We start from the raw sequence: 14,965 nt of genomic DNA, 5'->3' as shown, positions 1-14,965 counted from the left end.
CGGCTCAATCTTAATGAGCAAAGACCTCCTCCTCTCGGTAGAGAGGGCACAGTTAGCATTACCGAGAAACACAATGGCACGCTGAGCCCAATTGTAAAGCACCTCTGGAGAGATAGGGGCCCCCGAAACTTTAGCTTCTTCAGCCATATCTAATATCTTGATAAGGGGTCCCACCGCATCCAATAGCTTGTCCTGGCACGTACGCCAGGACCTATCAAAACCCTTCCGAGGGTCCTTTACAATCTTAGCCAGGAAAGTGGCCATCTTCGGGTCAATATCGGGGTTCATGGCCACCTTGCCCTCCAAGGATGGCCGGGGACACTCTGCACGAAGCCGGCTACTGGCACCCTTGTCTACTGGCTTGCGCAGCCGGTGAGCCACGTACTGGGCCACTTTATCTCCCGGCACCCACTCGGAGGACCGGGGATGGACAATATCGTCCGGGTCCATCATATCCGAGGGACCTGCCGAAGAGGAAGCCTGGGATGGAAGCCACGAGCGGGAAGAACATGCCTCCTCGTCCGTGTCCGGAGAATCGTCATCATCCTGCGGGACCGGGGAATCCGTTCTGGGAGTCGGTGGTGGGACCTCCGCCGGGACCGCAGTGGACGGGAGGGAACCCTCGTGCGCCATAAAGGCGCCCCTAATCTTTGCAAAAGCCTCAGGATCAACTCCATCAGAACAAGGCTTCTTTGGTGGAGGGGGAGGGGGAAGGCACGGACCCCGTGTCTGGGGCCGGCGTGGGTATAAGGGACGCCAATTTGGCATATGCCTCGTCCAGTTTGGCCGTAAGGCGTTGTTCCAGAGGGACCATAGCCTGGTCCACAGCCTTATAAATAGAGTCATCAACCGCCTGGTAGAAGTCCTCATCCCAGGTGGCGTAACTCAGTGGATCCTCCTCCGCGTACTGGTCCTGCCCGCGCTGCATACCGAGTTAAATTAGGCTCCGCAGACTAGCGTGACAGCACCAGCACAACTGAACCCTCTCGGGTAAAAATTTGGCGCTGGGAAGTAGCCCAAACAGATACGGCGCCGCGAGGCGCACAATTTATGGGCCAAACCCAGGGACGCTTGCAGCCCACTAAATCACTGGGCAACACCAGGCCAGAAGCGTCCTGAGCACCTCACCGGTGCCAATTACGACCCCGCAGGGTGTTGAAGGTGAAGTACTCACCCAACCGGGCGTTCAAAATCACAGGGATGTTTACGACCCCTCAGGGTGTAAGCCAGGTGGTTGGGGGACCCCACGGGCAGGCTGCGCCAACACGCGCTAAAACGCTCTGAAAAAGGCGCAAAAAACGCCCTCTCAAAGAGCCCTTCACATGCACCAGCGCAGACCGACAGCGCGCGCCCCCTAGCGGCGAGAGGACACCACCGCACCGAAAACGGGCAAGATCGCGTCAGGAGCGCGTAAAAGCGTCCCGCGGTCGCAACAAGAACTCTGAAATGTAAAGACAGGCAGCGCTGAAGGATAAAACCATCAACACTGCCCCACAAGCCCCAAATGAACAGAGAGTAAAGAAAACACCACTTAACTTGCTGCTGAGCAGCGAAGAAAGAGGAAGGGGAACAGGCTGCAGAGCATGATGGGAGTTGTCAGGAGTGCAGAGACTAACAAAGGACTGGCTCGTTTTTGTTGTTCTTTCCCTAATGTTCATGGGAAATGATGTTTATTTGGTCTTTCTTGCTGCTGTGAAAATAATAAAGAGCGAAGGTAGAAGGCATAATCCGAAGCCTCCGGTCCTGACATAGAATTGCATTGCATTTAGAATATTTACACATACTTGGGATTCTTAATAGGGGTTTCAGCAGGTGTTAAGAAACCTCTTTGAATCTAGGGGAGCCCAAGGCATGTGTTATTCCAAACACAGTCTGTAAAGCTGTGTACACATTCACAATTGTCTTTGCCTGGAATGTGGCTCTATTGAGAGCAACAAGCTCTGCAATTTGACAGTTTTAACCAGCATAACCAGCAACTAGGACACCATCATATTTTATGAGAGATAATCCATTCACAAAATGCATCATCTTGGATTTCGGAATAGACATATCCAATAGATTTACGCCAGATAATCACATAAATGTTTGCCACTTTTATAGGAAAACAATGTTGCTTTGCAGGGTCATGCTGCCAACATTTAACATTCTCCAATGTTTGTCAATTGTCTTTTTAATCCTGTTAGATATTGGAGAGTAAGTAGTAAGCATGGTCAATTTCTTAGGTATCTGTTTTACTGTTGTTTAAAAAGGCATTTGTATTATTATTTCTTGATTTTTTACACTTTTCTAAATAACCCTTTTGGGAGAGTTTCATGCTAATTCTTTATCTGTGAGATCAAAAGATTTCTTATCAAATGTTTCTGTCTAAGAACAGTTCCTGTGTTTAGAAATGACCATCTTGCCGTCCTGACGAGTGGTCGCTCCCCTCGCATCCTCCTCCTGATTACTGTGGTATCGTTCAGCTCTCTGCTTGCATTGTGATCCGCTCGCGCGCTCCTCTAACTTAATCCCTGTACATTATTGATTAATTGCATTTTCTTAGCGCCTTGACTACGTGCACCGCTAGACACTATTTACTGCACTGTAGTGGCTCCATTTGCATTGATTGTGATTACATTGTGTTTGCGCTTCGTCTGAATGCACCTCTGGCCATTTACTCAGAACTAGACTGTGATCGTGTGAAAAGCGCCTTAGAGTGTACTTATTTTGAATAGCGCTTTGCCTGCGTGCATTTGACTGTTCATTTCCTTGGGCTGAAATCACTTTCTACTTAGCGCTTCCACTCCACGCTTGTACACGCTCCCACTGCGGCAGTACCCATACTATACCTGGCCCTCAAAGCGCCCCTTTGCCCCCACTGCCAGTGCCCCTTCTCGCCCTGCATTGCCGCGTTTGTTGTTGTTGTTGCTGCCATTTTAGCTGTTGACCCGAGCCCTCCTTCGACCTCGCTCCCGCCTCCCTGCTGCCCCTCCCACGCTCCGCCCCCTCAGCTATCCATTTCAATGACCAATGCTCCAACGCGCAGCGTCCACGCGCTGCGGCCGCGCCGAATGTGCGCCAGAGGTAAGCCCGTCTACGCCCGTCCGCGCCTGGACCGCGCCTAGCGCCAGACCCCCTGGCCCCCGTACCACCCACCCCACCCGCATCACATACGCCGCCTCCACCCTCTTAGCCCTAAAACCCGGCCGCCTCCCCAACTGCGCCCTAGACGCTCCTGGACATACCCATGGACCCTTCACATGCAACTCATGCAAGTATGACGGCACCAACACTATCTCCTCATCCACTAACACCAAACAGATTTCCGACACCAACCACCTAAAATGCATCCTGCTCAACACCCGCTCGGTCCACAGACACGCCATCGACCTTTGGAATCTACTAGACACCATCTCTCCGGACGTCGCCTTCCTAACAGAAACATGGATGAACGCCTCCTCAGCCCCAGACATCACCATCGCCATCCCGGAAGGCTACAAGATCATCCGAAAAGACCGCACCCACCATACAGGAGGAGGCATCGCTATCGTCCACAAGAATTCTATCCGCATCTCAACCAGCTCAGACGTCAAGACCACACTCAGAGGCACCCTCCTCTACAGGCCACCAGGACCCTGTGCACAATTCAGTGAAGACATCACCGACTTTATCACCCCACACGCCCTCCCCTCCGAGGACTACATTCTATTGGGAGACCTCAATTTTCACCTGGAAAAGAGCAACGACCGCAACGCCACCACCCTTCTGGACAATCTCGCCAACCTCTGACTTAAACAACTTGTTAATACCCCTACTCACTACGCAGGTCACACACTCGACCCTATCTTCACCTCCAGCAAACATATCTCCTTCAGTCACACCACAGTTCTCCATTGGACGGACCACAACTGCGTTCACTTTACCTACAAAAAGACCGCAACCCACAACCATCCTCAACCTACTCTGCGAAGAAACTGGAACAAAATCACCATCGACCAGATTACCTCATCGCTTCTTCAAAACCCCCCCGCCCACTCCTCGAACCCCAACCAAGCAGCCATTAACCTCAATCAATGGCTAACCAACAGCGCCGACATCCTAGCACCTTTGAAAAAGCGTCAAATCAAACTGGGCAACAAAAACGCATCCTGGTTCAAAGGTGATCTTAAGAAATCCAAGAAACACTGTCGCTCCCTTGAGAAGGCCTGGAAAAAAGACCCAAACACCAGCACCAGGGACGCCTTCAAATACGCCACCCGCATACACCACCAACTGATCCGGACTGCCAAGAGAGCCGCATTCAAAGACCGACTAGACAACAATGCCCATAACAGCAAGGAATTATTCAACATCGTCAAAGAGTTTACCAACCCCACTGCCAACTCCAACGACATCACTCCCTCTCAAACCCTTTGCGACTCCCTAGCTTCGTTCTTCCACGACAAAATCGCTGACATCCACAACAGCTTCGACAACCAACCCGGAGACCAACCCACACAACCTTCTGCTGTACCTTCACCCCCCTTGAACATCCTTAATGACTGCAACCCAATCTCCACGGAGGACACCGTCAGACTGATGAACTCCATCCACTCAGGATCCCCCACAGACCCATGCCCTCACCACATCTTCAACAAAGCAGACTCCATCATAGCACCACACCTCCGAGACGTCATCAACTGCTCCCTCAACTCCGCCACCTTCCCGGAAAGCTGTAAACACGCCGAACTCAGCGCCCTTCTGAAAAAACCCACAGCTGACCCCACCGAACTCAAAAACTACCGCCCCATCTCGCTCCTCCCATTCCCGGCCAAAGTCATCGAGAAAGCTGTCAACAACCAGCTCGCCACCTTCCTCGAAACCAACAAATCCCTCGACTCTTCACAGTCCGGCTTCCGAGCAAAACACAGCACAGAGACCGCACTCGTCGCAGCAACAGACGGCATTCGAACTCTACTGGACAATGGAGACACAGTCGCCCTCATCCTCCTCAACCTCTCCGCAGCCTTCGACACAGTCTGTCACAGCACCCTGCTACAACGCCTCAGAAACATCGGAATCCAAGGAAAAGCACTTGAATGGATCACCTCGTTCCTTGCCGGAAGAACTCAGAGAGTCCGCCTCCCACCATTCAAGTCAGAGGCCTCTGAAGTCATTTGCGGCGTGCCACAAGGATCTTCACTCAGCCCCACCCTCACCAACGTATACATGAGCCCCCTCGCGGCCATCGCACGCCAACACAACCTCAACATCATCTGCTACGCTGATTACACTCAACTAATCCTCTCACTCACCAAAGACCCCAACACCGCCAAAACAAACCTACATGAAGGAATGAAAGAAGTAGCCGAGTGGATGAAGCACAGCCGTCTGAAACTGAACTCAGACAAAACAGAAGTCCTTATCTTAGGTACCTCCCCCTCCGCCTGGGACGACTCTTGGTGGCCAGCGGCCCTTGGAAAAGCACCCATCCCGACGGACCACGCACGGAACCTGGGCGTCATCCTGGACTCCTCACTCTCGATGACCAGACAAGTCAACGCCGTTTCATCATCTTGCTTCAACATTCTCCGCATGCTCAAAAAAACATTTCACTGGATCCCCACCGAAACTAGAAAAACGGTCACCCACGCACTGGTTACAAGCCGACTGGACTACGGAAACACCCTGTACGCCGGTACCACCGCAAAACTTCAGAAAAAACTCCAACGCATCCAGAACGCAGCAGCCAGACTCATACTAGACATCCCACGTAAAGACCATATTTCTGATCACCTGAAAGACCTCCACTGGCTCCCCGTCAATAAACGGATAACATTCCGCCTCCTAACCCACGCACACAAAGCACTTTACGAACTCGGACCAGAATGCCTCAACACACGACTCTCCTTTTACACCTCCTCCCGCCAGCTGCGCTCTTCCAATCAAGCCCTTGCTGCTGTACCTCGCATCAACAAAACCACCATGGGAGGAAGATCCTTCTTCTACCTGGCTGCTAAAACATGGAACTCACTTCCCATCCACCTTCGCCTCACTCAGAACCACCTAGCATTCAGAAAGCAACTTAAAACGTGGATATTTGACCAGTAATTCCCCACCCCTCTTCAAGCGCCTTGAGACCCTCTGGGTATGTAGCGCGCTATATAAATTCATTGACTTGACTTGACTTGATTGTCAAAAGGGTAGATTATCTCTAGAGATGGAGGATGGTAGCTGTCAGATATAAGAAATGCTTACTTGTCTGTTAGTTTGTGCTATAACTCACTTATTACATTACCACACTCAGCCTTAATGAGGAGGTCTGGAAAGGGATTTTTTGGGTTTTCAATGTCTAGAGTAAACTGTAAATAGGGAGCTCTCATTTAACACGTTCAAAAAGGGTGGCTTTCTCTCAGCTCACATTCCAAATGATAAACACATCAACATTATACACTTTCCATTACTCTATCTTACTGGAGAAAGGTCATGAAATATCATCAATGTGCTCTTTTAATTTTTTATATCTTGGACGTAGAATTCGGTCAAACTTGAGGCAAAAGTACTCCCCATAAGGATTCCCCCAATTTAATGTTAGATGAATTCTTCAAATTGGATGAAATTCTTGGTTAGTGCTATCTCTGAAAGGGTCATTCCCAGCTGAACTCGCTAAGAATATTTTCAACCACCTTAAAGGCGGCCTCTTGGGGAATGTTAGTATACAAAGACTCCACATCCAAGGTGGTCAGTAATTGTTTGTCTGGGACAGACTTTGAATTCTCATATTTAGGGCATCTTTGATATATTTTAAATATGAAGCCATCACCTTGGCAATTAACAGAACTGTGAAAGGGGTTCCAGAATTGATCCTTTCTGAAACACAGGGTTCAGACTTATCATACTTTCATGCAGAGCAACACAGCAAGCCACCTTGCTGCGTGAAAAGGAAAAGGCAGGGATGCGCCATATTTAACGGTATATGGCGCATTTATGTCCAATCCTTTAACTGGTTCACAATGTGCTGCCTCGCGCTGAAGCAGCACACTTGCACCATGTTGCAAGGGGACCTGTGTTGTAGGCAGGATTGTTTTTGTGCAGGAACGTACATCTTCCTGCACAAAAACAACCCTCAGAGGAATTTGCCTCTTTCTATGTCTGCTGCAGAACGCAGCACATATAGAAAGGGTAAAAAAACAAACAGAAAGAAAGATATTTCTCCTCACTACGCCTCCCCTTGGAAGGAATAGCATTTTGCCACATTCCCAGGACTACTACTAATTGTAATTCTGGAAATGCACAAAAATCCATGGGTGGATGTGTGGGAACACCCATGCTCCACCCAGGTAATGCATCCCTGGGGCAGAGTAACGCAAGGCAGCAATTTGTGCTGCCTTGCATTACTCCGGATTTATCAAACCATACAAGGCCAAGCAAGGTGGCCATGTGTGGCTTGATAAATCTCACTTAAGTTTTGCGTCGGCCTTGAGCCCCCTTTAGTGGCGCAAGGGCTGCGCAAAATCTTGATAAATCTGGTCAAAATGGTCTACCTGGTCAAGAGTGGTCTACCTGGTCCCTTGTACTTGTGGGTAGTTGGCAGGGTATAAAAGTAAGAAACCCGCGGTATTTCTGTTATCAAGAAGTCACTTGTTCCTGTTGACAGTCAAACAGCCATTACCGCCCCTGTTACTGGACTCTCAATATTGTATCTCATTTCAATTCCCAGCTCCCTTGTTAGTTTCCAACAATGGTTTTCATTGCTTAATAATGGTAAGCACTCATGTCGGTTGTAAGACTTATCAAGTAAGCTGCCTTTATCAGCTGATTTAGTTATCACATCATGATTCTGCTGAACAAAAATAAGGGTTTCTCATTGTTGTAATATTTAGGCTTTTCTCCCTCCTATCAGGTACATGCATCAAACTCGGCATTTGCGATTCCTTAATTGCGATTTTTAAGGAATCGCAATTAAGGAATTGCAAATGCCTATGCATCAAGAAATCGCTAAATAAATTGCGATTTCTTAGAATTCCTTAATTGCGATTAGCATTTTGCGAATCGCAATTAAGGAATCCCTTCCCAATCATTCCTATGGGCCTAGAGGCCCATAGGAATGAATGGGAAGACAATCTCAATTAGCGAATCGCAATTAGCTAATCGCAAATTGAGATTGCGATTTCAAGGGTGCAGGGGTGTCCAAAGGACACCCTGTTGCACCCCTGAAATCAAACAATGCTCATATGTTGTGTACACACATGCCCTAAGGGCATGTGTGTGCACAACATGAAAGTTAAAAAAATGCTAAAAATAGCATTTTTCTAACATTTCGCAAAATTACCATGAGGTCCAACCTCATGGTAATTTTTTCTCTCTAATTGCGAATTCGCAATTTTTTTTAGGTTCATGCATTGCTTTTGAGGAATCGCAAATTTGCGATTCCTTAAAAGTAATCGCACTTGAAAAAAATCGCTAAAATAGCGATTTATTCACTTTTAAGTTGATGCATCCCAAATAGTGATTTGGGAATCGCAAACGGCCGAATTTTGCGATTCGCACCATTTGCGATTCCCAAATCGCTTGATGCATGTGCCTGAAAGTCTTTAAGGGCCACATGCATCAAAGTGAGAAATTGCGATTCCTAAATTGTGATTTTTAAGGAATCACATTTCCTTATGCATGTAGGAATCACACAAAAATTGCGGTTCCTACACATTCCTTAATTGTGACTCGCAAATTGCAATTTACAAATTTAGGAATGGCTTCCCATTCATTGCTATGGGCCTCCAGCCCATAGGAACTAATGCGATTGCATGTGCAATTTGCGAGTATCAAATAGGTACTCGCAAATTGCGCTTGCAATTTGAAGGCTGCAAGGGGGCCAAAAGGTCACCCTTATGCATCCCCAAAAAAAGGTAGGCATGCACTTGTTGTGCACACACATGCCCAGGGAAATGTGTGTGCATAACAGCGCACTTTGAAAAATGCATTTATTTCTATTTTTCAAAGAAATGGCAAATTACCATCAACTTGAAGTTGATTGTAAGTTGCGATTCTAAATTGCGAAAACGCAATTTGCGATTACATAATGCATGACATTTAGGGAATCGCAATTTGCGATTCTCTAACTGCATTTGCAATTAAGGGAATCCCCAAAAATTGTGATTTCCTTAATTACAAATTGCAAAAAAGGTTCATGCATCTCAAATGGCCATTTTGCAATCGCAAATGGCTGAATTTTGCGATTCGCACTATTTGCGGTCGCAAAATGGTTTGATGTATGTGCCCCTAAGTCCTCAAGGACAGCTTTTTCTAAAGTTTCTACCTCTGATGGAAATGTGTTTATGGCAGAAGCACAATGTAATCTTTTTTAGGGAGCCCTGTGCCCACGTCGTTGCAATTTGTGTTATCTTGTTTAAAGAAGCAGGGACCAGATGTACTACAGTTAAATGTACCAGTTTCTAATTTGTGATGCTTCAGAAATTGCATTTGGTAATCGGTAAATGAAATATACTATTGTGTACATGTTCAAATTAGCGATTTTTAAGGCATAGCTCGCTAAAATATGGAATTTCAGAATATGATTACTTCATGGGCATGGATTGCGATCGGAGCATAGACACGTACTGATGAAATAACAATCAGGAAATAGTTTGTTGCACTGACAGTCTACAGCACTGGAGCTTGCTCAGAGGATAATTTTGTACTCATTTCTAGGGCAAAAATATCATCTGAAGAAGGTGAAACAGACAAGTCTGCGAGAAAGTGGAAGGAGAAGTTAAGAAATACAGACAAAGACATGCTTGTTGAGGTGCTTGTAGCAAACACAGACCAACTTACAATACAAAAAGGAAGGAAAATCTTTGATGGATACAGAACAGCTTTCTCCTAGCTATTATTTCTCAGAGGAAAAATATGAGCTGTGAGACTTCTTTTAAAAATATATATATCAGTCATGTATGCATCTTTCACAGGTAATTGCGGTGATGATGCCTCAGAGCAGATATAAGTACCAACCATGTGGAGGGACCCTATCTGTTAAATTTTAAGTTGCTCCACAAAAGCAAGTTGGATGATTTGGCTCCCTCTATAATATCAATTCAGAAAAGGGGGTGGTGATGGACAGAGTATCTGAATTAAGCAGAACACTCCTACCCAGTCAACAGATCAGGGCTTGATCCATCACCGTTTTTTAGCTCACTGCACCATCCCAGCTCAGGACCTGGCTACATGCAAATTAGTCTGTCCCTGGCCCAGTGCATCATGGGAACAGGGCAGACCAAACTACCAAGCCAATTCTTTTACTGGAAAGGAAACAAGCTTCCGGGGACCGGTTTCTGGCATTACAGCCGTCTTCGGCCCGGCTTGCTTGAATCCTGATGGTGCAGTGAGCAAGGGACTCACATCTGAGCATACCCTTCCACGCTTATGGTGGACAAAACGATTCAGAAAAGGGGGTGGTGATGGACAGAGTATCTGAATTAAGCAGAACACTCCTACCCAGTCAACAGATCAGGGCTTGATCCATCACCGTTTTTTAGCTCACTGCACCATCCCAGCTCAGAACATGGCTACATGCAAATTAGTCTGTCCCTGGCTCCCGCAGGTGTTTTAACCCCTTGCATGAGCAGCCAATTTCCGCGCTGTACGGGCGATTTAGAGAGTGGGAGGGTTCATGACGGCCCTCAGCCGTCATCAGCACACGCTCACCGTGATGGAAGGGGATAAAGTAGGGCAATATTGCTTTGATTCCTGCTTTGATTCCTGCTTTCCTCAAACTATTGAATTTATTGATAACTACAGCAACGGTCCCACAGGCCTGAAAGCATGCTATGGTCCTTCTTTTACTGAAGAAACCTACGGTTAATGCATCTAAATTCGAGAACTACTGCCCTTATTCACTACATTTTGGAAAAGCATATTGCTTTCCAACCCTCTAACTATCTCAAACAACATCATTATCTTCAGGCCTCTCAATTGGGCTTTTGCCAGGGCCATAATATGGAGTACACGCTTTTGATGGTAATGGAAGAATTTAAAGTCATTCTCATTTTACTGGATCTTAGTGCAGTGTTTGGGCATATTTATGACCCTCTTGCGAAACCGAAGCGTCACTTTCTGTGACGCTCCGATGAGACAAACCTGGAAATCATATCTATGGCCACTGTAGTGTTGGGGGTTCTGTATTCTTTTTCTCATGACAGCTGTCATGTGTGCATTCTAAATTCCTGTTTGGAATGCTTGCCTGTCCTTGACAGTTGCTGCCCAATTTTCTACTGGAAACTTGTTCTGTTCGTGGGTGGTGTAGTTCTTGGAAATAAGGTAATTTCTTCTACTCACCGTGTCTGGATACTTTACAATTTTGGCTACGAGTTGACACACCACCCGACGGACTCCGCATCCCTGGTGACCTCCAACTCTCTGGATCACCTTCGCTCTGCTATTGTTTCTACTTCTGGATCCTGCTTCTTCAACGCTGTTTTCCACAGTTAACGCCGCACCTTCCGGGCACGTTGTGTCATTGGATTGTGAATTTCTGTGCTTTTCCCACTTGTCAAGATTACCATTGCCTGAGCCATTGTTATTCGCCGTCACCAGTGAGAGAGCGCAATTTGAATGCAAAGTATATCGTAGCCATATCTAGACGTATATGTCATAAACATAGGAATGAAACGCACATTGTAATGTTAAGTTGGCGATTATAGCATAAAAGCCAACGAATGTGATAACATGGTATAGGAAATGTAAATGTATTTACATGTTAAAATGCATTAGATTTAGAAGGCCCGTATACATGATGGGTAATGTAGAAATGCTTAGGAAATGTAGAACGTGCACAGTAGAATTCATATACGTGTGTAACTTTAAACAGAGAAACGTGGATGAATGTATAAGGAACTTACATGACGATGTAACCAAGGAGAGTGCATAAGTTATACTCTACGCAATCGTATTCTATGTAGTATATATCCGATGTGAAATGTATTCAAGTATAACTAAGTCAATTTGCTAAAGTACGAATATATAAATGTATGCCAAAGGTTATACTGTGTAGAGGGTTTCTGTAGGAATGTTGGAAGAGTTTAGGTCATTTGTGTTTGTAACCTAACTGGTCAAGAGTTCGCAGGAGCATAGTCAAATGTATGTAATTTAGAGGGCTTGTAAAAGTCGTAAATAGCTTGATGTGGACGTGAGAGCCGAGAAGTCTAGCACTTGTTAGATTTAAGGTGACAATGCCGGACGGAGCTTATTGCTTGAACGTGAGGAGAGACACTTTGAATGTGGACTATGTTTTGACAAGACCATTCACAGGACCTAGCAGTGTCAAGCTAAGAGACATAGAGTTAAAGCCTTGTCTAAATTCATATGATACTCGATCCGAAAGGATCAATAAAAGTCGACGATGAGATGATGAAGATGACATCTAAGAAAAAGGTCAACTTAACGAACGACGCAAGGAGTGGACCAATGGAAGAAGCAGGAAGTTGACATCATCGGGGAAAGTCCGTGGTGGGCGTCAAGGGGCGTTCCACCCACACGGTGATTGTGTATTTTAGGGACAGCACCCCGGGGAGGAGGGCAGAGCAATTAGCATTAGGCTAAGGCGAGAGCGAAGACAAGGATAGATGCCTTGAGCAGATGTGCTGAGACATCAGAGCGCAAGGGAGCAGTAGGCCGAGGACCCTTACAGAGCGGATGGGTAGGCAGATAGTGTACTGCTTCTGAAACTTAAGATTTCCTTTAGAGGCTAAAGAGAGTTTGAACTTCTTTGGAAGTCAAACTGCTGACACCTTTTTTAGGGAAGAAACTTGCGAAGTAGGGTTGTCACATAGCATAGAGTAGGGACAGATTAACTTGATGATTTTTATCTTACTGCAGATGACGCAGAAGGAACCACTTCACACCGAAGCTTAAGCGGCTGATATTGTAACTGACTTTTGTATTTTGTATACTTTGAGATTTTATCCTGAGTGGATTGTATCGCATTCAAATTAACTTTATATAAAACTCTTAAAACTTTATCAGTTGTAAGTGGTTCTTCAGAGTGGCGTCAGTTAATGGGGTTTGTCTAACCAATGCGGGGGTGGTCCTTTCCTCAATGACAGATACGAGCGGTCCAAAACAGATGAATGGGATTCTTTATTAAATTTATCATAATCATAAATTGATATCAAAATCTCATTCCCCGCAGTTGGTAGCAGAGTAATGATGGTTATCTTCTTGAGGAAGACGACCTAGGCCAGGTTAGTTTACCCCAAGGTCCCTAGTCATCGTCGACCAGAAGAAGAATTGCAGCCGAAGACGGTGCTGATGGTGCGTCGAGAGAAAAGCAGCAGAGTCGGTCGAGAGTGAGTATAAGGGTCATGCGTTGTAAGATTGCGGTGTTTTATGTTGTTCCTGTGTTGTAATGTCAAGCGGAGTTGAATGCCCGTAGTGTGATTGGGGGAAGGTTGTGAGCGCGCGCAACCGGATGAAATCTTATGTCCAGAGGACTTAAGTGGTTCGGGTGTATCGAACACCCAGAGTAATTTGTCTACCATTGAAAGGGGGTCATGAGGTACCATTGATTTCCCGACAGACCGATGATAGGGGGAGCGTATGTGTGAGTGAATGAGTAGCGGACGCTGGTCGTACGTCTACTGTGTGTAAGTAACCTATCAGTTGAGGCAAGTGTCCGACCGTAAGAGGAAAGACGCTGTGCCAGTTGAGGTAGCAATTACAGTTAGACTGTGGCCGTACAGTCAGAGAAAAGTGATCGCTTGGACGGAAGTAGTCATTTTTCAATGTATGAATGAAAACGCATGTGAAATCGTGAGACGAGTTGAGGTACGAGAGAAGCTGCTGAAGAAAGAAGTGACGTCAGCGTAGAGCCGCGCTGAGATTGGTCAGTTAGCATAGAACTGTGCTGGGATAGGCTGTTAGCGAGAGTCGTACAGGGATTGGTGGTTGTTAAGTAAGAAATATCGTACGTGATCAAAATGAAGTGTTTTAAGGGTTTAGGAAAAATCTTTAAAAAGAAAAAGAGGAATTTATATGCCGGAGAAGAAGCTCCACCAGAAGGCACACCAGCATATCATATGGCAGTAAATGTAGGGTTACACTCGATATTATGGATTTCCGAGTGGCACAGGCTAACTGAAGGGCAAAAAGAACTGGCGTTTCCAAGATTCGGAACATTTAAACTAGATGTGTTAAACCAGCTGAAAGCGACAATGCTTTCAATGAGACCTTTACCGAGGCCAACACAATTTGAAGCTCTTGGTGTGTGGTTTAGAACAGCACACGAAAGGGGCGTAAAGAGGCGACAAGAAAGAGTGAGAAGATCGGTAAAAGCAGTGCAGGATGCTAAATGGGACGATGAAGCCAAGAAATGGAGGGTCCAGAAGATAGAAGCAGATAAACTGTACCCGATGCTAGAAGTTACGGGAGAAAGGAAACCTATAGAACAAGAAGATGAGGAAAGCGAGTCGGAGGAGGATCTGATAGAGAGGCTATTAACAGATAAACCACCTCCATACAGCGGTGAACTTGCGAGTCCCATATTACCGCAAGCGGACGGAGCTAGGTGGGGGGAATATAAATCGATCCCTGTAACGGAGTGGGACGCTAATAAGACTGAGGAAATACCCCAAACTAGTTCTGAACAGAGAGTAGTGGGAAGATTTGTGGTCTAGAAGGTGCCGGAGACGCAATGCGCTAGGTCATACCAAATGCCGGACGCTTTGCAGGTCCCGGTCACCATCGGCCCTATTGTGTCAATCTATAACCCAGAAGGGGTCCAGCAGGAGGAACAGGCACGATGGGAAAATGAAAGAGCAGAAGAGGAGAATAGGAATGCCACAATGAATCCCCACAGGCAAATACGAGCACCAATAAGTCGGAGTACCCCATTAGATTCCGCAACGGGTCCCAGGGTAGAACAGGGAGGTCGAAGAGGACCAATGGATTTGAGGGGTCCTAAACCGAAAACCCATAAGGAATTAAGGGAATACCTGAGAGAATGGGACGCTGCCGA

Source organism: Lissotriton vulgaris, chromosome 6, assembly GCF_964263255.1.
Source record: "Lissotriton vulgaris chromosome 6, aLisVul1.2, whole genome shotgun sequence".
Taxonomy (NCBI): Eukaryota; Metazoa; Chordata; class Amphibia; order Caudata; family Salamandridae; genus Lissotriton; species Lissotriton vulgaris.
This window is presented reverse-complemented; position numbering follows the sequence as displayed.